Consider the following 22,332-nt stretch of genomic DNA (forward strand, 5'->3'; position numbering starts at 1 on the left):
CCCGAGATTTGCCAGGACAAGGTTTCCAGGTCCCGAGGGGGACTCTCCGGGGGAGAATTTGCGGGGACAAGAACTGCTCGCTGGCTGCCGAGGCGGGAGACTGCCAGGCTGGCTCCGTCCACTTCACCTAACACCTCTGAAGTGGCTGCAGTGCGGTGTGGCATACGTTGTGCTGGGCCCTGCCAAATCGGTCCCTTTAAAAACCATCAGTAAGATATTGTGAGAGAGTGTTAGCTGTATTTTAAAATTATTTGCCCCCATTACAAAAGAAGTAACGCTGGTCGTACAGTGTTATATATATAAAAAAAAAAACAAAACTGCACAGGTATAGACGTTGGAGAAGTTCCCCATAATCCCCTGCAATCATGTGAATTGCGATCCTTCAGTTTTGTTTTTCCATATGTGTGCACTCTGTTATATTTCCATTTTCCAATTGAGGAAACTCAGGCTGAGAGAAGACAAAAAATGAAATAAAATACTCTTGCAAGGCCCTGTAGAGCAATCTTTCTCAAATTTTCATGTGGGTGCAGATTCTAATCCGGTAGGTCTAGGGTGGAACCTGAGAATCTCCGTGTTGAAAGAGCCTCCGAGTGGTGCTTGCTGATGCCACTGGTCCATGCGTTTCCACTTGACTCGGAAGTGACCATCCATGAATCTGGACTTTTTTCTTTTGCTGAGGGGCAGATTTTCAAGTAGGGCACTTTTCAGCAAAACTTCTGATTGTTGAAGGAGTACTTCTAGATTCCAATCTAAGTGATCAATTCATAGCATCATCCATGGATTTGGTGATTATTTTTCTTTTTTTCTCCCCAAACTATAGACATTGCTAAGAAACACAACAGCCAGTATTGGTAGGAAAAAACAACAACAACAACCCAAGCTATGGGATTCTCCTTTGGAATGTGCTGCCGGTTCCTGAATAGTAAAGAGGGAAAGTTGGATCTCTGTGTTGAGTGTGGCTCTGAGGCCTGGAAGTTGGGATTACAACATCCATTTTGTCTAATTGCTTTTACTTCTCTCCTTTATGTGGCTGCGAAAGCCCTGTGACCTTCACTGCTTAACTGCTTCACCAGTGAAAGGGTTGCCTTGATGTCCACAAGGATTACTTGTTTTGAACTGACCTTTAGAAAACTGTCACTGCCTAGATTTTTCAGTGCCTTGTTGGGGTCACTGGACAGTGTTCTTTCATCAGTGTTGGTGGCATTTGTTGTCTGTTTGTGGTAGGGACTTTCTTTTAATTGCTTTAATCAATTAATGCATTTCTTTCCTAGTACGTGGGGTGGAATATAATTGACCTTTGTTCAGATAAGCATGTGCCAGAAATCCTCCATCAGTATATTAAGCTGCTCACAGGTTCTCAGATAATGGGCAAGAAACACAGTCTTTCAGCAAAGGTGTGTAGGCTTGTCAGTTTCACAGGGTGGGCTAGTGTCAATAGGGTGATGATAATCTTCAAACCAAACTGGTTTTGAGAAATAGAGCTCGTCATATGCCATAAACGGGAAAGGAGGGCTTACTTTGGGTGTATGCTTCTCTCAAAAGCTGTCCCACCCCCACCCCACTGCCGACTGAGAAATTGCTGATGAAATGCTACAGCTGAGGCCACACACAAGCTCTAGCAGACCATGGGTCAGTCTCTGTAGGCAAAAGAAAAGTTTGAGCCATTCCTAGGTTAGTTTTACAATCAAAATTCTTGGAGGTCAGAAAAGAAACAAAAAACCCTCCTACAATGTCAGAGTTGACGGATCATGCATATTATTTAGCAACTGAATTTAACAGACAGGGGCGTTGAGAACCAGAAAGGTTAAAAAAGAAAAGACTTTAGGGCAGGATTTCTCAATTTCTATTTCCAGTCAAATAATTTTTTTGTTGTGGGAGCTTGCCTTGTGTGTTGTGGGGTTTATAGCAGCATCTCTGGTTACTACCCACTAAATGCCAGTGGGACTCTCCCCACCCAGTTGTGACAACCAGACATTGCCAGTGTCCTGGTGGGATGGGGGAGGAGGGGGACAAAACTGCCCTAGATTGAGAGACACTGGTTTAGGGCAACCTTTCATTCATTGCTAACGTCAGGCAGTGCTGGCAGCCCGCATCCAATGCTGGCTGTGGAATGACCTAGAGAATGCAGCTGAGCGAGAGAAAGGTATTCAGTTGAAAAGCTGAGGTACCACGTTAGTAAACACGAGTACAAACTGGAAGGTGAATGTTTGGCAGACAAGTCATCTGAGAAAAGTCTCTGGTTGTTCCAACATGGATTAGATACTTAAGCATCTTGGAAGCATCTGAATGTTTGTGAAGGGTGGATTCCTTGTAGACAGGAGCACTGGTCACTTTGCAAACAATTCTTACGGCTTCCACCATCTCTGCCATCATCCCTTCCTTTTATAGTCTGATTTTGCACTTTCTAATCGAAACCTAAGAATCTGATTCTGTATTTCTAATCGAAGCCTAAGAGAAATGCGATATTCACCATCACTTTGATTTAGATTCTGTTCTTATTGTCCTTTCCATCAACATGTTTACTCAGATGAGGATGACAATAATTATCTACCGCTTTTGAGCTGCTACTCAGTGCCAAGCATTGTGTTCACCAGTTGATTTTCATTATTTCATGAATCCTCAAAGCACATCAAAAGGTAGATATGTTGTTAGCCCCATTTTACAGATGAAGAAACCGAGGTTTATAGAGGTTATGTCAGTTATCAAGATGGCAGTCAAGAATGTAGATAGGAGGATTCCACAACACTCGCTCTTAACCTCTATGAGCATATACTTCCTCCTCCACAACCCCTAACTTGGGAGTTATGACCTTACAAACGCTGTCATCACTCCACACCTCCAACATCGCTTTCCCTCTATCAGTCCTCAGGTTCCCCTAGGCTTTAGATAATCTGTGGGTTTTGTACTGGAGAAAGCAAAACAAACAAACAAACAAAACCAATATTTTTCTTGTTTTTGGTGGTTTTCCTTAAATATTTTTACTCAGATAGCTGAAACAGCCCCAGACAATAAGATTAACAAGCTTTTTTTTTTTTTACCAAATAGAAATATCACCTCACAGCAGTCAGAATGGCCATCATTAAAAAGTCTATAAATGTCGGCAAGGATGTGGAGAAAAGGGAATCCTCCTAAACTGTTGGTAGGAATGTGAGTTGGTACAGCCCCTAAGGAGAACAATATGGAGGTTCCTTAAGAGTTACTATATGATGCAGCAATCCCACTCCTGGGCATATATCCAGAGGAAATGCTAACTCGAAAAGATACATGCACCCCTATGTTCATAGCAGCACTATTTACAATAGCCAAGACATGGAAGCAACCTAAATGTCCATTGACAGATGACTGGATAAAGAGGTTGTGATATACATATACAATGGAATATTACTTAGCCATAAAAAAGAATGAAATAATGCCATTTGAAGCCACATGGATGGCTCTAGAGATTATCATATTAAGTGAACTAAGTCAGTGACAAAGATAAGTATCATTTGATATCTATGTGGAATCTAAAAAAATGATACAAATAAACTTATTTATAAACTAGAAATAGACTCACAGACATAGAAATTAAACTGGTTACCAAAGGGGAAAGGGGTGGGAGAGGGATAAATTAGGAGTTTGGGATAAATATATATTGTGTAAATATATATACACTACTATACATAAAACCAACAAAGACCTACTGTATAGCACAGAGAACTATATGCAGTATCTTGTAATAACCTATAGTGGAAAAGAATCTGAAAAATAATATGTATAATTGAATTGCTTTGTATACATATCACTGAATCACTTTGCTATACACCTACAACTAACACAACACTGTAAATCAACTATAGTTCAATACAAAAGAAAGAAATAGTGCCGGAGAGTAGTAAGGCATAGCTGTCATCCACAAACAAGTGTGAAACGTCTCAGTCAGATTGCTTGCCTCCTACCATAACTCATGTCAGCTGTCCTGGGGCCAGGGAGATCCATTTGGCCTTGGGTGGGGAGAAGAAAAGGGACTTTTTCACCCTGGAAGACTTGGGTAAGTCAGGAGGAGCTCCCCAAGTGGGAGCACTGGATGAGAACAGCAAGAGGTAGGAAAATGCTTCTTACAAGTTTATGCAAAAGTGTGGTGTTCCACGTGGGCAAGGCCTCCATCCCTGTCTCTCCAGGTGGGATTAGCTTCTACTGCACCACTCATGGCTCATCGCACTTGAGATGTCTACATTTACCCAGTAAGTATTTATAGCGTAGACATGTATGCTAGGAAGGTGCCATTCTGGCACTGGGACTACAGAGGGGAACACGATGGGCGATGCTGCCTTACTGAGCCCTCCTTCCAGGGTGAGGAGAGACAAGCATCCAGAAACAAACAGTCAGGAGACAATGTGGCATGGGATAAGTTCTCTAAAGCAGGGCTGCTCCAAGTATAGTCAGAGTCACGGGTATAACCTGGGAGCTTGTTGGAAATACACAACCTCAGGACTCACCCTGGACCGACTGAGTCAGGACCTGCATTTTAACAATATCCCCAAGGGATCGGTGTGCAGTTAAAGTCTGATAAAGCAGTCTAAAGCACTGCTATAAAGACTATAAACCAAGCTGATGTGCTTCAGAGAAATTAGAGGAGCCCATTCCACAGAGGGGAGTCTGATGAGAAGAAATGAGTGGCTGCTGGAAGGATGAGAACGGGCCAGCAATAGTCAGCAGGAGAGGATTTCAGGCAGAGAAGCAGCAGACAGTGCAGCGGGCTGGAGGCAGTCCAGTGCTTGGTTTATGTCAGTTGGACAGAGTATGCCTAGAACTTACAGCAGGGTGAAAAATGAGGAGAACAGAATCAAACAAGAGTAGAAAAATAAGCAGTAGTCAGACATCCAGGGCCTTGCAGGACATAGATTGTAAGGAGTGTGAACTGCTTTTGTGAGTGCTGAATGGATGGCACTGAAGGGTTTTGGGCAGTGAAGGGGAATCAATGTCTAGTTCTCACCCAACAATCTATTAGAGAGTCAGGGCCTCATGTCCACATTATATCTCAAGTGTAACATTTGGTAGAGACCTAATTTATGTTGAAGTTGGTAGAGACCTAATGCATGTTGGACAAAAAAGTGTTCCCTCTCTCTGCTCCAGGAAGTTCCTGCTTCTAGGATCCTAAGCACAGGTCAAATGCTTAGAGCATGGCTTATCTATGTCACAGTAGGGGTTAACCAGGCCTCTGCGACCTATTTGGAGTACACGCCATCATTTAGAACATGGCTCCCAGAACAAAATATATTCTGAATTGGAAACAACCAACTCCCTTAGGAAAAGCTAGATCACTGGTTGTGAATTGGCAGACTTTGTGCAGAAAAAAGTGTGTTTGTGACAAATGTGTTTCTGAAGACTCATAGCACTGTAGACATCTGGAGCTGACAGAGGACTTCTCTTTTATTCTACAAATACTTACGGAACCACTATCATCTTAGAAAGTAAGAATATGAAAAAAGACACAAGACCTAACTCTTAACCTTTAGAGAGCTTACAGGGCTCCCAAGGTTGCCGACTGAGTGAAAGTACAAATAGTTATAATACAAAAACAAATGTGTTAAGTATCTTATCAGGAAACAGAAGCTCAAAGAAGTGAGATGACCTTTTAAATAGTTATGATGAAAAATACTATAATATCGGTACACCCAGATACCCTGCAACTCAGTACAGTAGAGAAAGGACTGGACTAAGTGTTAGGAGGTGTGTGTGACACTGTTCGCTGAGTGAACTTGGGTAAATTATGTGATTGTATGTAAATATGAATGAGTATGTATATGCAACTTAATTAGGGGAAGCAAACTCCAACTTCGCAGAGACCTAACCCTAAGGAATGTTTTTTTTCACTCTTGTCCCCTAGTGTGGGTATCCATGGGGTCACCCCCAAGCCCTGGGCTCCTTCTGCCTCCTGGCTCTGCCCTCCTCAAGTCCTCTCCTCAAGTCATCTCAATTTAGTTAGTGGATGGGGAAAAAGAATGAAAGACAGTTCCACTGACCAAGCCTGGGAATGGCCTACATTACTTTCAGTACATTCTACTGGCTAAGGTCCGGTCACAGAGCCCCACTGATAGAAGGGAATCTGGGAGATGTGGTCTAGCTGTGTTCTCAGGACAAAGAAGAAGTAGACTTGGTGAGCATCTAGCCAATATATCTGTATGTGTGTGTATGTATGTGTGCACGCCCATGTATGTACATATGTACTTACGTGTGTATATATACACATACGTATGTACACACATACATACATACATGAAAAAAGATAATGTTTAGCTAATATAACAGAACATCTAAATAACCATGGAATAAACAGCTAGAAATGGATTTCTCTCAAGTAAAAACATATGGTTCATAGTTAGCAGCTCAAGGCTGATACAGTGGCTTTGAAGGCACAAGGACTCAGGACTCATTTATCTTCCTGCTCTGCCATCTATAGGACCTGGTCTCTACACTGACTTCATGGACCAGGATACCTGTGGCAGAGCCAACAATTCCAGGCAGAAAATGGAGGAAGGAAGGAAAGGCCAAAACTTACTGGCTCTAAACTTAGCCTTCTTTAAGAGCTTTTCTGGAAGCCCCATCCAACTACTTTCTCTTACAGCTTAACAGCGACCCCTAAATGCAAGGAAGGGAATTTGTGAGAGTGTTTTATGAGGGCACATTGGAATTTTTAATCATGGAATATTAATCAGGTTCTACCACAAGATACCAAGTCACACTCAGTAGGATGGCTAACGTCAAAAAGACAGATTATAACAAAGGTTTACAAGGATATGGAGAAAGTGCAACCCTCATATATTGCTAGTGGGATTGTAAAATGGGACAGCCACTTTGGAAAAGTTGGACAGTTTCCGAAAATGTCAAACATTGAGTGACCATGTGACCTAGCAATCCCACTCCTAGGTATATACCCAAGAGAACTGAAAACATATATCAATACAAAAACTTACACACGAATGTTCACAGCAGCATCCTGTGATAGGCAAAAAGTTTAAACAACCCAAATATCCATCAACTGATAAACATATAAACAAACTATGGTATATCCATACGATAGAGTATCATTTGCCAGGCAGAGGAATGAAGTATTGATTCGTGCTATAATATGGATTGACAATGAAAACACTATTCTAAGTGAAAGAAGCCAAACACAAAAGGCCACATATTGTATGATTCCATTTATATGATATCTATGAAGACAGAAATTAGATTAGTGCTTGTCATAAGCCAGAGGAAGAAGGGGGAGTTTCTGTAATAGATACGGGATTTCTCTTTGAGGTGATGAAAATGTTCTAAAATTAATCATGCTGATGGTTATGTAACTATGACTATACTAAAAGGTACTGAGTTGTATAATTTAAAAGGCTGAATTTGAGGTATCTGAATAATATCTCAATAAAGCTATTATAAAAACACAAAAATATTTAATAGAGTTCTGTTAATAAGGAGGAAGGGAATGATGGACATTAGATACACAGATAGCATTCTGCTTGTATCCATCAAACGCATGAGCTCTCTTTTTCAAAATTACATCTATTAAACTAGGGTTTCTTTTCTTGTTCATGCCAAAGGCTATATTTTAAAAAATAATTAATTTGAATTGTATTAGAACTCTTTTTGCCTACAAGTTTCTGACATCCAATTTAAAGTGACTCTGGCATTTGGAAAAACAAAAACAAAAAGACAATAATAAAAAAAAAAACCATTAGGCCACATCACTGAAAAGTCCAGGAGGTAAAAATGGCTTCGGGCATGGCTGAATCCAGGTGTTCACATGAACACATGACAAATCTGCCCTGCATTCCTCTGGGTTGGCTTGCTTTTCAGGCAGGCTCTTCCCACATGGTTATACAGACAGCCCCTGCAGTCCAGATTTGCATCTCACAAGCTTATCAACCCCCGCAGAAGGGGCATCCTTTTCCTAATAGTTCCAGTAAATGTCCTAGGCATGATTCTTGGCCTGCCTCAGGACATGTGCTCATTCCTGAATCAGTGAGTGGGGAGAATCATACCCAGACCACAAGAAATGAAGGTAGGAGAGGGAGTGGTTTCCCAGAGAGATGCTGGAAAGGCAAAACATGTATGTACACTACAGTCTTATTACAGAAGTCATCACCAGCCCTAAAGGGGCAAGAAGCATTTCCTGTAAAATATATGTATATCTGTTGTCCAGGAATGAAATTTAAAAACACCATCAGCCTCCCTAACACCCTGATTTGAGTTACACCCTGATTTGAAGCAATCATCTGGGAAGGGAAGGCTGATACATATAATAAGGAAATGTCATGTTCTTTTTAATACATTCAAATACATTCAAAATGAGGTGTTTTTTTTCTTTCAACAGTAAACCCTTTCCTTCAGCTAAAATCACATGAAGACAGAGTTTCTATAGTCAAATTTAAACTCTTAAAGTTTAAAAGCTACCTGTCTCATCAGCCAGTGCTGGATCCCCGGGCTCCGGGACGGCGTTCAGCTTACAGTTGACACTCTCTTCACATGTTGATTGCCTCTGTAACTTGCTCAGATATTTACTGGTCCAAACATTTTTTTCTGGTTTCTAAGCTCTTGATTATTCCTAAAGAGTGAAAAACCAAGGAATGCAATTTGAAGAATGAGACCTACAATTACATGGAATCCCCCATCAAAAATAAGATCACCCACCAATGTATGGGGAGATATAAAATCATAAAAGAAATACCCAGAAAAAAAAATAAAACAGAACCCCAGCACTGGTTTTATTGAAAAATAGGACTGCTTAAAAAAATTTGGACAATCTTCTCCAATGATTTAAGTTCCACTTTAAGGAGTGTTCTTTAAAATGAGCAGGCTCTTTATAGTCCTTGCAGCTCAGGCCTGTGATCTAGGAACTCAATTTTAATTTTTCTCCTGGCACCTCCAATAATCTCACCTACACTGTCTGTAAAATTATGATAATAATAATCCATGCTTACCTAACATGTGGTAATAATTTGCTAATTAACTAATTTTTATATGTAGAAACCCGTGAAGAATTTATACAGGTGTTAAGCATTATTATTTTAGGCTGAGGGAGAAGACAGGGCTTTCTGTTGTCAAGAAGGCTGTCCACCCCACAGGGGTGGACTACCATCAGCTGCTTCCGTGTGTTGTCCGTGGCTGATGAATTTGACAAGCAAAACCCTGCCGCCTGATATTCCTTTCTCTCGTCACAGAGGGCCTCAAATAGCCAGAGCTGTGCTTGGTGTTTCATTAGGGGCCTCTTTGCAGCAAAATATAAACCACTTTGGGAATGGCAGCCATCAACAGAGGTCTGAGCTCAAATGATGCAGAGAAGCAGCTCTCAAACTAGTAGATTAGAAATCTACTAGTCCCCTCTCCCCCGTAACGTGTAACAAGCAATCGCTTTCATTTAAATACCATTCAATTACATTAACAAAGAGGCTTGCCCATGGTTTGGGGATTTTTTTTTCCTTGTCTTTTCTTTTTATAATTTTTACAACCAAAGAATAACTTCTTTTCTTCCGGGAGGGCTTCACGCAAAACATTTCTGAGATGTCAGTCAACCAAGAGAAATATGACATCGCTGTTCTTTGAACTCTTGTCCTGAAACTGTGGTTTTGGTACCCAGATCAAGCGGGCACTTGGCAATGAAAAAGCTAAAACCAAACAAGAAGGAAAGTAGTCCTATGATGGTATGGTGTTTCTAGGATAATCATTTCTTATATTTTAACAATCAAAAGTCACGTTAACCTTTCATTTCATTTTTTGTCACTGCACAGGAATAGACACGAAGCATTTCACAAAGCTGGCCCTGGGCTGCTTTTTACAGGGGCAAAAAGCAATCATGGAAAAAACCTCAGCAATGGTAACATTTTTTGATACAGGTAAAATGGAAAATATGTCCCAATCCTGGCGGACTCTCTGTCTTGTTGGCAAACAGCACACTCCTTTTTGACAGAATATAAAGAGGCTTAGAAGTGGAATCCAGACAGATGAAAGGACTTGGAGGACAGTGAGTCAGTTTGCCATTGGTGGGAATCTTTGTCATAATGTATAATTTCTCTGTGGGTTGCGCAAGCTTGAAGATGAAGATAAAGCTGGAGCCAAAGAGCTCATACTGGTTTTCTTTCTATTCCAGAACTGCTGGGTGTCTGATGGTTCTGTAAATTGTAGCAGACAAGTCAAAGTGTGCTTCTAACTTCTGTATGATGTGCTTTGTTTTTATTTTTGTTTTCCAGAAGGGCGGCAATCGATCAGCCAGGATGGGCGCTACCCAGTTTGTCAATGGAATCGTGGGGTGATGGTCTCAGAAGTGCACACCATTGCAGACAGCAGCAAAAACTTAGGAGTGCCTTTTGGGAAAAATCAAAAGATGTTCCACATTTCACAGCCTAACTGGGAATGGTGCATTTTCTTCTCCATACAGAAGTCCTCCATGAACGTGACTTCTGATCTTTTTTGTTGTGGGGGAGGGCATTTGATAAAAATGTACTGAATTGAACAAATAATATATACATGCGAATTAACCAGTTAAACTGACCCTAAGCCATTGAATACCACCAGTCTGTTAGAAAGAATTTATTCAAAGAAACAATATCTGTGATTGTGCTCTGAATCAGGGTTTGGCAAAATTTTTTTTGTCAAGAACCACATAGTAAATATTTCAGCTTTGTGGGCCACATTATCTCTGTCACAACTATTCATCTCTAACACTGGGGCACAAAAGCAGCCCTAGACAACATGTGAATGAATGACTACAGCTGTGTTTTGATACAGCTGTGCTTTCAAAGGGGCTGGACTGGGCCCAGGGGCCTTCGTTTGCTGACCACTGTCGTATACGAATACACTGCCTTTTTGATGAGACAAAATCAGCTGAACTGGCGACCATCAAGACCACTGTGGTGAGACACCCATATCCTCAGAGTGATGTGGAGGTTTTGATACACACCTGCTCGATGAATAATAATGTGAACAAAGGAGATAGTGGAGTATCATGAACTTCGGAGTCAGAGAAACCAATTTCAAATCCTGGGTCTCCCACGTATTGGCTGTATGACATTTGCAAGTTCCCTCACCTGTAAAAGGGAGAGGTTATTAGTGCCTACTTCATAATTGATGTAGATTAAATAGGATAACATTTAAATTAGGAAACCCACATGAAGTGAAGTGCTTGGCACAGGGCCAGGTGTACAGTGAACTGAACGACATTCCATCTGAGTTAATGGCCACAAGCGGGGTGAGCGCTGTAGTGGCCTGGCGGGGCTTATGCTTGAAGTTATCACCTATGGAGGGAGCCCAGGCTCTCCGCCCTAGAGCGCTGGAATTCCAGGATTCTAATGCATTTGTAGAGAGACTATGGATATAGGGCAACAGATGAAGTGACACTAAGAAGCAATTTGCCAGCCAACATCATCAGAAAGGAATTAGAGGAAGAAGAGGCTGCACTGGAGCCACACATGAATCATCTCCCTCTTTTGAAGTTATTTATTATTCTGCGAATTAGCTGGTTAGTCACCGTAACAATGCTGACAAATCAAAAACGCAAAGCAAGACAGGAAGAATGGGATGTCCTGTCTATTTAGGGGAAAAAAAAATGATGCCAGCAGTCATTCACAGAATTCCTTAAAAGTGAACTACTGAGTGACTCTGTCTTTTGAGGTCAAATGTGTCCACCAAGCTAAGTGTAAACACCAAAGGATTTTTTTCAGGAGTTCTATAGCTTAGATGGCCAGTAAAGATGCCTTCATCACTGGAAACCCATTTTAAACAAATGAGGGAAATATTTATTCATCCTTTGTTTACAGGGACTGGAAGCAGAAACTAGAGAGTTGTTTAGTTGAGGAAGTCACAAGGTCATTTCGTATTCACCTCTATTTCCCCAGGATTGAGCATGGTCCTTGGCATACAGTAGGTGCTAAGTAGATGCCCATAGCATTGCTGACTGGAAGAAGGGTACCATGGCTTTCTCAGGCTTCCAATGGCAAAGACTCACAGGTCTGGAACATTCTCCTATTCAAAGCCCTTGCACTGCACCGCAGGGCACTGGAGGCAGAAACTGATTGCATCATATTATATGCTTGGCATAATTATACTGTGGGCTTTTGTCTCCTTTGGTGCCAGCCAGTCTCAAAAGACATGGTGTTTCCTTGCTTTGCTTATGTCAAGCTCTCGGGTTGCCCACTTACTGTATTTGGGGCTTGTGAATGCTGTGTCCACATCCTGAGTGATTTCAGCCCAGAGTCTCATACTTGGGAGAACCAGGATGGCTTTTTTCCAGAAAAGATGATGAACAATGGGCATGAGGGTCCCGAAGGAAAAAGGAAAGTAGCAGACAAGGACCAGCTGGGGCTGGATCAGATGCCCACAGTGCACAATGGTGACCGAGTCTTCTTTCTGTTTTAAAAACTTATTAACAATGAAACTGCTTTTTCTTAATTCCTAAAAAGGGAGTTTAATCTGTAGGTTTAGTCTCTCTTCTCTAAACTCTCTCCCATCCATTTACTTCACCTCTTCATCACCATCCACATTCAAGCCACCATCTCTCTGACCCGGATGATAGCAATATTTTCCACAGTCCTCTCCCCACATCCCTGCGTACCCCTTCCATTTCCACGATGCTGCCAGAATGATCTTTTTAAAATAGAAAGAAGGTGCTGAACCACTGCTACTTAAAAACATTCAATAGCTTCCTGTTTCTCTTCGGAGAAGAACGGTAATCTTAAACTTCACTTAACCTCTATGGCTGGCGTGAGCTCACTCTGACTCTCTTGCCAGCCTCACTTTGTGCTTCTCTCTTAGCTCTCTGCTTCAGCAATGGAAGAACTGCCAATTGTCCTCCGGTAGCCATTCTCCCTTGAGTTTACAAAAACACCCTGAGGCTCCCCCGGGTCCATGATTACACAGCCAAGAACTGCATTTCTAGCCTTTCGAGTTCTGGACAATAGGATGTGATCAGAAGTCATGTGGTCCCTCGAAAGGAAATAAACATCCCCTCTCCCCCTGGTCAGCATGCAGACCAAACACAAGTGACCAGGCAGGGGCCAAAATTCCATCCCACAGGCTAAACACAGTTCACCACATTTATGTCAATAAAGTTTGACCGGAGCATGGCCACCCATTCACTAAGGCATTATCTGTGGCTGCTTTTACACACAGTGTCAGAGTTGAAAAGTTGTAAAAGAGACCATGGGACCTGCAAAGCCAACATATTGCCAGTCTGGTCCTTTATGGAGAAGTTTGCCAACCTGTGCCCTAGAAGACACAGGACAACAAGGGAGAAGGTGCCTGGGTTCATGGCACTCTAGAGCTGCTCAGATCAGCCGCCCTGGTCCATTCGGGCTGTTAAATATTAAAAAATAAACCTATCTGGTTTAAACCTGTGTTTGGACCTTCCATTGAATGGTTTCTCAACCTCGACATTAATGACGTTTGGGGTGAGTTAAGTTTTTGTTCGTGGGGGCTGTGCTGTGCATCGGAGGATGGTAAACTGTATCCCTGGCAATCTGCTCATTAGATGTCAGTAGCCTCCACCCGCCAAGCTGTGATGAGTAAAAATATCTGTGGACATTGCCAACTATCTCCTGGGGGACAGAATTACTCCCGGTTGAGAACCACTGTGTTTGGGCAGCTTATGCAACTACGCTAAGCATTCTCTCTCCTCTTCAATGTGTCAGGACCTCTCCCTCATTGCTAGGGACATGCACGTGCTGTTTCTTCTTGCTGTTACCCCTTCTCACTTCGTTACCCGTATTTAACTTTCACGTGCCAACTTCTGCACCACCTCTGCAAAGAAACCTCCACTAATCCTCCTGCAAAATAAATGCTCTGATAGTCACCTGTAGTTTTCCTGAGCAGCAGTAGTGTGATTATTGATCGTTGTTCACCTTTCAGAGACTCAAAAAATAGTTCCTGACTGGCTTAGTAACGTGACGTTGGAATTTTGAGGGGAAAGCAAGAGACTTGCGATGCTGAAGAAGGCAAACATGGGTCTTGCTATGGTCCTGACGGGGCAGAGGGGTCCATATGGCTGATTATAGAAGGATGGAGAAGCAGCCAGCAAGAATAGAGGACTCCTTACCTCCCGACCCCGTAACCAATTCCCGTAAACCAAGAAATCTGCCTTCCTTCCACAGCAGCCAAAACATCTGCTAAAGTGGGTGCTTTTCTGTACTTCAGAGCAACATATGGATTTGTACTTTGTCTTTGGGTTTTGAAATTGGTTGCATTTTAACCCTGTACTTTTCAGGCTAAGTTGGATGTGATAGGATTTACTAACCCTGCACTACCCTCTTTGAAGTAAAGGTAAAAATAATCCCTCGGATCACATTTTAAATTCATACACACATAAATCTGTGCTCCCTCCGCTGTCCAGCCCCACCATGATCTGAACTAAGAGGCTAAACATTCAGACCCATCTAGATGCTTCCTTCATGCAAGGCCATAAAGGGAGATGTGTGTGGTCTACTTAATTCCTCTAGAGTTTTCTCTCTGATGAGTCTGTCTTCTCTTCAGTCCCTCTCTTTACATTTCTCTACCTTGAAAGCCAAAATCTCCTCAACATTCATAGCATTCAGCAAGTGAACCTAGGTATGTTTCTGATAAAGGCACCCTTCACACCCTCCCATAGTCAGTCATACACTAGGTGTGTGCACGCGTGTGCATGTGCGTAATGGCTGTGAGAGATATTTTACTAACAGACCAAGAGCATGTACTCTGCTGTCAGATATGGGGTTAAGACGTAGTTCAATCAATTACTAGGATGCTGTGATGACTGTGAGCAATTGCATCGTCTCTCTGAGCCTTAGTTTGTTCCCCTTTATAAAAGGACTAATAACGCTTACTCAGGGTGACGTTGTGTGGACTGAGTAATACAAACACAAAACCTTGCAGATAACAGCCATTTGATGAATGTTTCTGTGATCCATTTACCTAGTCTTTCCTAGGACCCCCACGACAGGTCACAGACCTTCCTGAGATGACCAGCTGATGCATGGGACAGACAGTGACCATGTTCTGCTAATCATCCAAAGGGGACTTCACCACTTCTCTTTGACCCAGCCCGACCTGTGACGTAGCTTCTGGAAGACATTATAAAGGACAGAATATCTTTCTCATTTTAATTCCAGGACACATGAGGTGAGCAAGACCCTCCTGTCCTGACACTTGCACTGGGGCAGAGCTTCACTGGACGCATGTGTGTGTCCACAAGTACATGTGGGCAAGCTCATGTCCATGCTTGTGTGCACACAAAATACCACCTGCACCATCCCATCCCAGAACCTTCGTGTCCTACTCAAATAACCTTCACCTTGTGACTTTTCTGGGGAAAACACTGTGCTAAGCTCTATCAGTTTTTAAAAGATCTGCCCAGCTTCACATTTGGGCTCCTCTTTCTCTCCCTCTCCCCACCCCCCGCTCCTCATCCCTCCCCTAAGGTGTGTAGCATCATGGATCTGTGGTTGGAAGGTGTCCATAATTGCTTAGGAGAGCCTTGAATAAGAAGAGGGCAGGACAGAGTATGATGTCCCATGAGTGAGGATGGTCTGGGAAGACAAGAAGAAGAAGACAGTGTCAAGACAGATCAAACTGTAAGTTATCAAGCTAAGTAGAACTAAGCATCCAGAAATTTTCTCCTCACTTGGGTCATAATAATAGGAGCTGTCACTCACTTTGCACTTACTCTAGGACAAAAGCTTAACAAAGAAGACATGAATGACTTCGTTTAATGCTCACAAGCATCCTACTGTGGTAGCTACTCTCACCTGCATTTGACAGACGAGGAAAACGAGGCCCTGACTTGCCAAGACTTCCTGCAGACTTGCGAGTGACCCAGCCAGAATTTCAAGCTCCTGGATGCTTGATGCCAGACCTTAACTCACTGTGCCACAGAGTGGGGTCCCTGGGATTCCACATAGTGGGAAGGATGAAGACTTCTGGGGTGGAGGATGCAGGTGGCCACCCCAAGTCCATGCTCCCCACCTACAGCGTGATGATGCTCCTTTGCCACAGCCACCTGGGCAGGGACAGCACGTGTCCCCCTCCTTGCAGGGAGGTGTACCCCGTAACTCACATTCACTGACGGAGCATGGAGCATGTGCCACTGCAGAGCCGATGCTTTTAAGAGGCAGGCAGGCCTCTCCCAAGTTGGTTTTCCCTTTTCATTGGCTGGATTCACAAGACCACCAAGAACTAAACTACGACTGAACTTGGAGATGAAAGGAACCTGGGTCTCTGAATCAACGTGTGGAAGTGAGTAAGGCTCATTAGCAACACTCTGTGGGGACACTTGCATGAGGAAGACGTGAACTGTGATGGGGATGATGTCATCATCATTTTTAGGTCTTCTCTGTTACAGCCATCAGGCTGCCCTAATTGATACAACTTCCCTCTCTGCTTTAAGGAACAAAAATGGTGCCTTACTTGTCTAGCCAGCTAAAAGGACACCCCCACCACCCCCACCCGCAACAGCACAAGTGGAAAATGAATGCAACTCCATAAAACAAACATCTCCATAATTTGGAGACAAAATTAATTCAAACATGACTTATTTGACATAATTATTATTTAAAACTGTTTATATCCTATCTCCTCCCTTTTTCAAGTAAAGCAAGACAGCAGTTTGATAGAGAAAATGGGAAAAGGCAATGCTAATAACATTTCACACTCTGAAAAGTGTTCTGACTATTAAATTATTTCAAATTAATAACAGGAGAAGAGAATAAAGGAAAAAGCAATTTCTTTTTTTTTTTTTTTAAGTATTAGGAAAAAGTATTCTTTTTCCTTTGGCCTGGAATTGTCTCTCCTCATTTTCTTCAGTCACACTTGATTCAGTTGAGTGGGTTTCTGAGCCAGCTTGTCTTTTATGAATTTTCCAGGTGCTTTGAAACCTTGAGTAATTAAGTGACTTCTGCAAGGTTACAAAGAGCTGTCAGATCTGTAGCCTGCTTCCCTCACCTCTAGCAACCCACCTCGGCATCTTCCTTCCCATCTCCATGCCCAAAACCAAACAGAAATGAGTTGCTTTTCTTAAGAAAGGGCCATAAAAGCCTCTTTTCACCTTAAAATGAACTTACCTACTTACCATTTCTAAACCAGTGCATTTTATGTTTGGGAAGTCATATTTGAGATGCCAAATCTGGAAACCATAAAGACTTAGAACTATCTTTGCTGACATTGGTGCCTGATGGATATTCCCAGACAATTGGAGACCAACTCTCCGCTTTTCTCTCTGCTCTGCACTTGGTGCTTTCATGGAAAAAGGGAAAGCGCCTGGAATTAAAAGGCAGCCATGGTCCCCAGTTACAACCCCCTGTGGTCTGGCTTTCTGCTTTTAGATGACAGGCTCAGAACAGAGACAATAGCTGGTTCATAAGCCTAATTACTTTGTGTGCGCTACTTGCAAGCTGCAGTCGGGACCTGGGTCTGATTTAGAGTTTCTGAATAGAACACTGAGGGGACGGCTCAGGCTCATCACCGCCGTTGTGTTTCCAAGCTGTCACACACCCACGCAGAAAGCTCGGGTCAGGCTCCACCTCTAAGAGCTACAAATATTTCACCTGGCTCCACACCCTCTCCCGCCAAGTTTAGAAATGGGTCTGGAAGCTTTGTCTTGTAACCTTCCCCCTTGAGGTACCCTCCTCACATACAAAAGTTTCTTATTCGGTCCCTGGCCCCTGACCCTGACAGAATTCTCAGCTATCAGCCTTGGGGTAAGGGAAACATGGAAAGGTGGCTTTACCTAACATGATGTTACCCAGTTCCTGTTGGACTCCTGAGTCTGGCCACTTCCACAAACAGCCACCTTCATTTCTGTGACTTCCCCTGTATCTGTCCATTCGGATTCTCATTTTGAGGGTAGGAATGTGATCTTTTTATTCTGACCTCTTAATTTTGGAATCATCTTGTAACAGGCCATCCCAAACCTACCCCCAGCTACCTCCAGAGTTTGGCACAAAACGGCCACACACTAAAGGTCAGGTGACTTTTATGTCAATTGCCTGTTGGAACAAACGGAAATTTTCAGATGCTTCCATGTCGTCAGTGTATTTGAGAGACAGAAGTGATCTCTAAGCACGGCTGTTTTTCCTGGCCCAGAATCAGTATTCTTTTCTTCTGGAAGTGACACTCTGAGTTTTCCTTTGAGGTATTACACCTACACCTCCTGTTTTAAGGCCAGGTTGTTGCCCACATCTCTTGGATCTAGATGTGGGCAGGGGACCTAGTTTGGCCAAACAGCATCTTCTGGGCACAGTGATTCGCCATGAGATTGGACACATGACCCAAATACCACAGACCAAATGTTCGTGCCCCCCACCAAATTCATGTTAAATACTTACGTCCAGTGTGACAGAATTAGGAGCTGGGGCCTTTGGAAGGTGAAGAGGTCATAAGGGCAGAGCCCTCATGAATGGGATTAGTAAAAAGGCCCAAGAGAGCACCCTTGTCTCTTGTGCCATATGAGGTTATGGCAAAAAGATGGCTGCCTAGGAAGCTGGCCCTCATCAGATGCCCAATCTGCTAGTGCCATGATCTAGGACTTTCCAGCCTCCAGAACTGTGAGAAGTAAATGTTGTTGTTTATAAGCCACACAGTTTGTGGTATTTTGTTGTAGCAACCCAAATGGACTAAGACATCAAGGTAGTACAATCAGAAGAAATCAACACATTTTTCTAGAACTATTAGAATAGAAAGCTCTCTTTAACTTTGGTTTGCTAATAGAAGAACACAAGTCTGGCCCCGTGGCACACCATGAAGAGACATCTGGCCTGGAATGAAGCCAACACAGAGAAAAAGAGAGCCAAGAAATAATGTGACTATGTCCTGGTGATGTATATGATCTCCTGGATCCAACTGTGCCTGAAGGCAAACTGGAATACCAGGGTTGAACAAATTTGAACCTTTCTTGCTTAATATGACTTGATGGGCGTTTCTGTCATGGGTCACCAAAAGAGTTGATTACTATAAAGCCAATGTAACTATATTCAATAAGTGTCAACATGTGGGCTGTGAAGAGACTTCAAACTGCTAAGGCTCCTTTCTCTAGTCTTTCTATGTTGCCTCACTCGCTCACTTGACTTTAAGTATCTTTCATACTGTACTGACTCTAACATTTTATATGTGCTGCCCAGATTTCTCCTTGGTGCCCCAGTTTATCTAAATTGTTTTTAATGTGTTTACCAGGACACTCAGAATCCCCTCAAATGTTATGTTTCTGAACTCTTGATTTCTCCTCCCAGACACACTCTTCCCTTGGTGGCTCTCAAATCAGTAAGGGCCACCGCCATCTATTCAGCTGTCCAGGGCAGAAACTGGAGACACAACTTTGATTCCTCCCTCTCCATCACCTCCCACCTGCGAGCCATCAGCATGTCCTTTGTGATCTACCTCCTGAATCTATCTCCAGTCTGCAGACTTCGCTCCATCCTTACTATCTCAGCTCCAGTTCAAGGATCACCAGCTCTCCCCAGGGTTACAGCCTAAGTCTGTTTTCAGATTCTTGCACAGTCACTTTCAAATCCATTCTCCACATGACAGCCATTCAAAATAGATTTCATTGTATCATGGCGTACCCCTGCCTAAAGCACGGTACTTCATGCCGGAGGTAGGATTAACTTCTCACCATGGCCTAAAGCAGCTCTGTGTACTCTGACTCCACCTGCAGCTCTGACATCATTTTGTACCAACTCGTTTACTGTGTACCAGCCCCACGAGACTCTTCTCACTGACGAGGACACCTGCAAGGTCAGCTCCGGGTGTTGTTCCCTCTACTGAGCATGCTCGCCCTTCGCTGCCAGCTCTTCCCCTGAATGTGACTTTTTGTCCTTCAGGAGACTCTCTGTGCAGGTCATTCTCCATCTCAAACTCCTTTCATTTCCTTCACATACTTCCACATCGTGAAGCCACATATTTATTGGTTTACCTGTTTGCTATATGTCTCGCCACTAGACCAAACTCCACGGGGGCACATGGTGAGCACCTGATAAACAGAATTGAAGGAAAAGGAGTTCTGTGAGTCCATGTGCAGACAAGGCATTTTCCACGGGCAGAATAAATAACATATGTTGCCCATACACAGGCTCTTTGTAAAATGTTTGCAGATGCTATCGTGTGTACCAAAACACAAGTTTGTTCACAACATTAATGAATTCATGTTTTCTTTTTGTCTTTAGGTATTTTCTTAATCCAGGCTTTCTTTACATGGTATTTCCTCCAGTTCCACCTCCTGACCACCAGACACTGGTAATTTGTTCAGGCCTATCCCCTAGTATTCCCCCCACCCCTCTTTTAATATTAAAAATTGGTCCTTATTAGGGTCTTCAGGCTGAGAAATTCTAATTTTGGATTTTACAAAAATGAGGGAGATGTATCCTTGGGAAATTAAAAAAAATATATAGATTCAATGTAAGAGTATGATAGGCCATAAACCTGAGTGGAGGCTATGGGATGTTTCAGCACTAATGCAATTACATCCCTCCCCACTGCCTTCAGCAGGTGGTGGGACTTATTCAAAGATATGAATAAGAAAAGCACCAACATGAAGCTTATGTATAAAAATACAGGTAACAAAGTTATATATTATCTCTCTCTCTCTATCAAGGTAACAAGAAGAAATATACAAAATATGACAGAAACCATCTCAAAGGAATTATATACAATACCATCTCACTAAGAAAATATTTTACATAAAAGATACAAAGATTCAAAGAAGAGGCTATAAGGCAATTGAAGACGACAAAAGTGAGTTGGCAAAGCTGGGGAAAGAAATGAAAGAGGAAAAAAAAACAAAGCGAATTTCATAATTGAACGAATGGAAAGATCATTACTCCATATAACTCCAAACTGATAAGACTTGAAGAAATCCTGAAAAACACAATGAAGACTAATAAAGATATAAAAATGATTGCAGAAGAGATGATAGGTATGGAAGGTAAACAAAACTGGTACAACTTATGTACAATTGGGGTTGCTGAAAGTGACAATGCAGCAGGAGATTATGTTCAAGGAGAAAACGGAAGAGAGTTTCTCGAAATACACACTTTAACTTGAAGAGTGAGGGCCACACCACATTCTTGGGAAAAGTGATGTATTACAATGAGCAAAGCTTATCTCCTGGAAGAGGTTAATGTCATTTTATTTTTTAAAAAGACTATTTTGAATATTCCTCAGAAAGAACAGTCTCTTGTTGTTTTCGGTTTTTTATTTTTTTTTGTTTGTTTTTTTTAGACAAGAAGAATGGAGCATTCAGGGGGATAATCAAATAACCTACAAGGGAGAAAGACGTTTCAGTTGGGATGCTCTTGCCTCTAAGAAACTCTGACTCAGGTTGGCTCACAACCTCCTACTCCAGATGGGATCCCTCAGCAGTAGCATCATCTCACCTGGGAGCTTGTTAGACATGCCCCAGGACTTTTTTCAGACTAACTGAATCAGAACCCCGTATTTTAACAAGATCTCATAGTGATTTAGATGTATGTTACAGTTTGAGAGACACTGGCTTAAATGACAGGATTTTTTTTTTTAGCAGTGTTCTTAACTTGGCTATACATTAGAATTTCCTTAGTAGCTTTAAGCAATCTTGCCACAGAGGCTGTACCTCATACTGATTCAATTAAAAAATCTGGGATTCAGGCTACTATATTTTATGTTATTTTTTAACATTCCAGGAAATTCCAGGGTAAAGCCATAGTTGAGAACTACTACACTGGAAGTCTAGAAGTAGGTAGGATTTTAAGGTTGGCTAATTCCACAGTTCAGCAGAATCGTGATGGATCTAGGATCTTTCTATATCTCTGCTTTGCCACCTTCAGGATTGGCTTTCAAATGTTTTTCTCCTTCCCTCCTTCCTGCTTTAATTTTCTCCAGTTTCCCTGTCCTTCTGCTTTCCTGTCCTCCTTTTCTCCTTAGACACTTACAGTAATTTTGAATGCAATTATCAACAAATGTTAAGATGGTTATTTCTTGGAATTGTGAGTGATTTGAGGTATAACTTACATTTTTTTATGTAACTATATTATATTCCTCAAAATCATTTTTGTAATGTGGGCTGAGTCCCCACCATTAAACATATTGAGAACCACTGGCTTAGTCCAACATTCTCATCTTCCAGATGAGGCAACAGGCCCTGGGGCACAGCATCAGGTACATAAGGGAAGGGAAGTTGAGGAGAGTCCTTGTGCTGCTGTGTATGGTCCAGAATTATCAGTAATGTCCATGGTGTCAGGGATGCCTCTTGGGATTAAGTGGTTCTTCCAATCTTCTAAGCATTTGGGGTCAGGGGAGGAAAGGGGTTGGGAAGGGAAGGATGGGGTCTAGAATAGGATTTAGCCAATGACTGGTGCCTTGGTGAGG

Source organism: Vicugna pacos, chromosome 17 (genome assembly GCF_048564905.1).
Source record: "Vicugna pacos chromosome 17, VicPac4, whole genome shotgun sequence".
NCBI classification, from domain to species: domain Eukaryota; kingdom Metazoa; phylum Chordata; class Mammalia; order Artiodactyla; family Camelidae; genus Vicugna; species Vicugna pacos.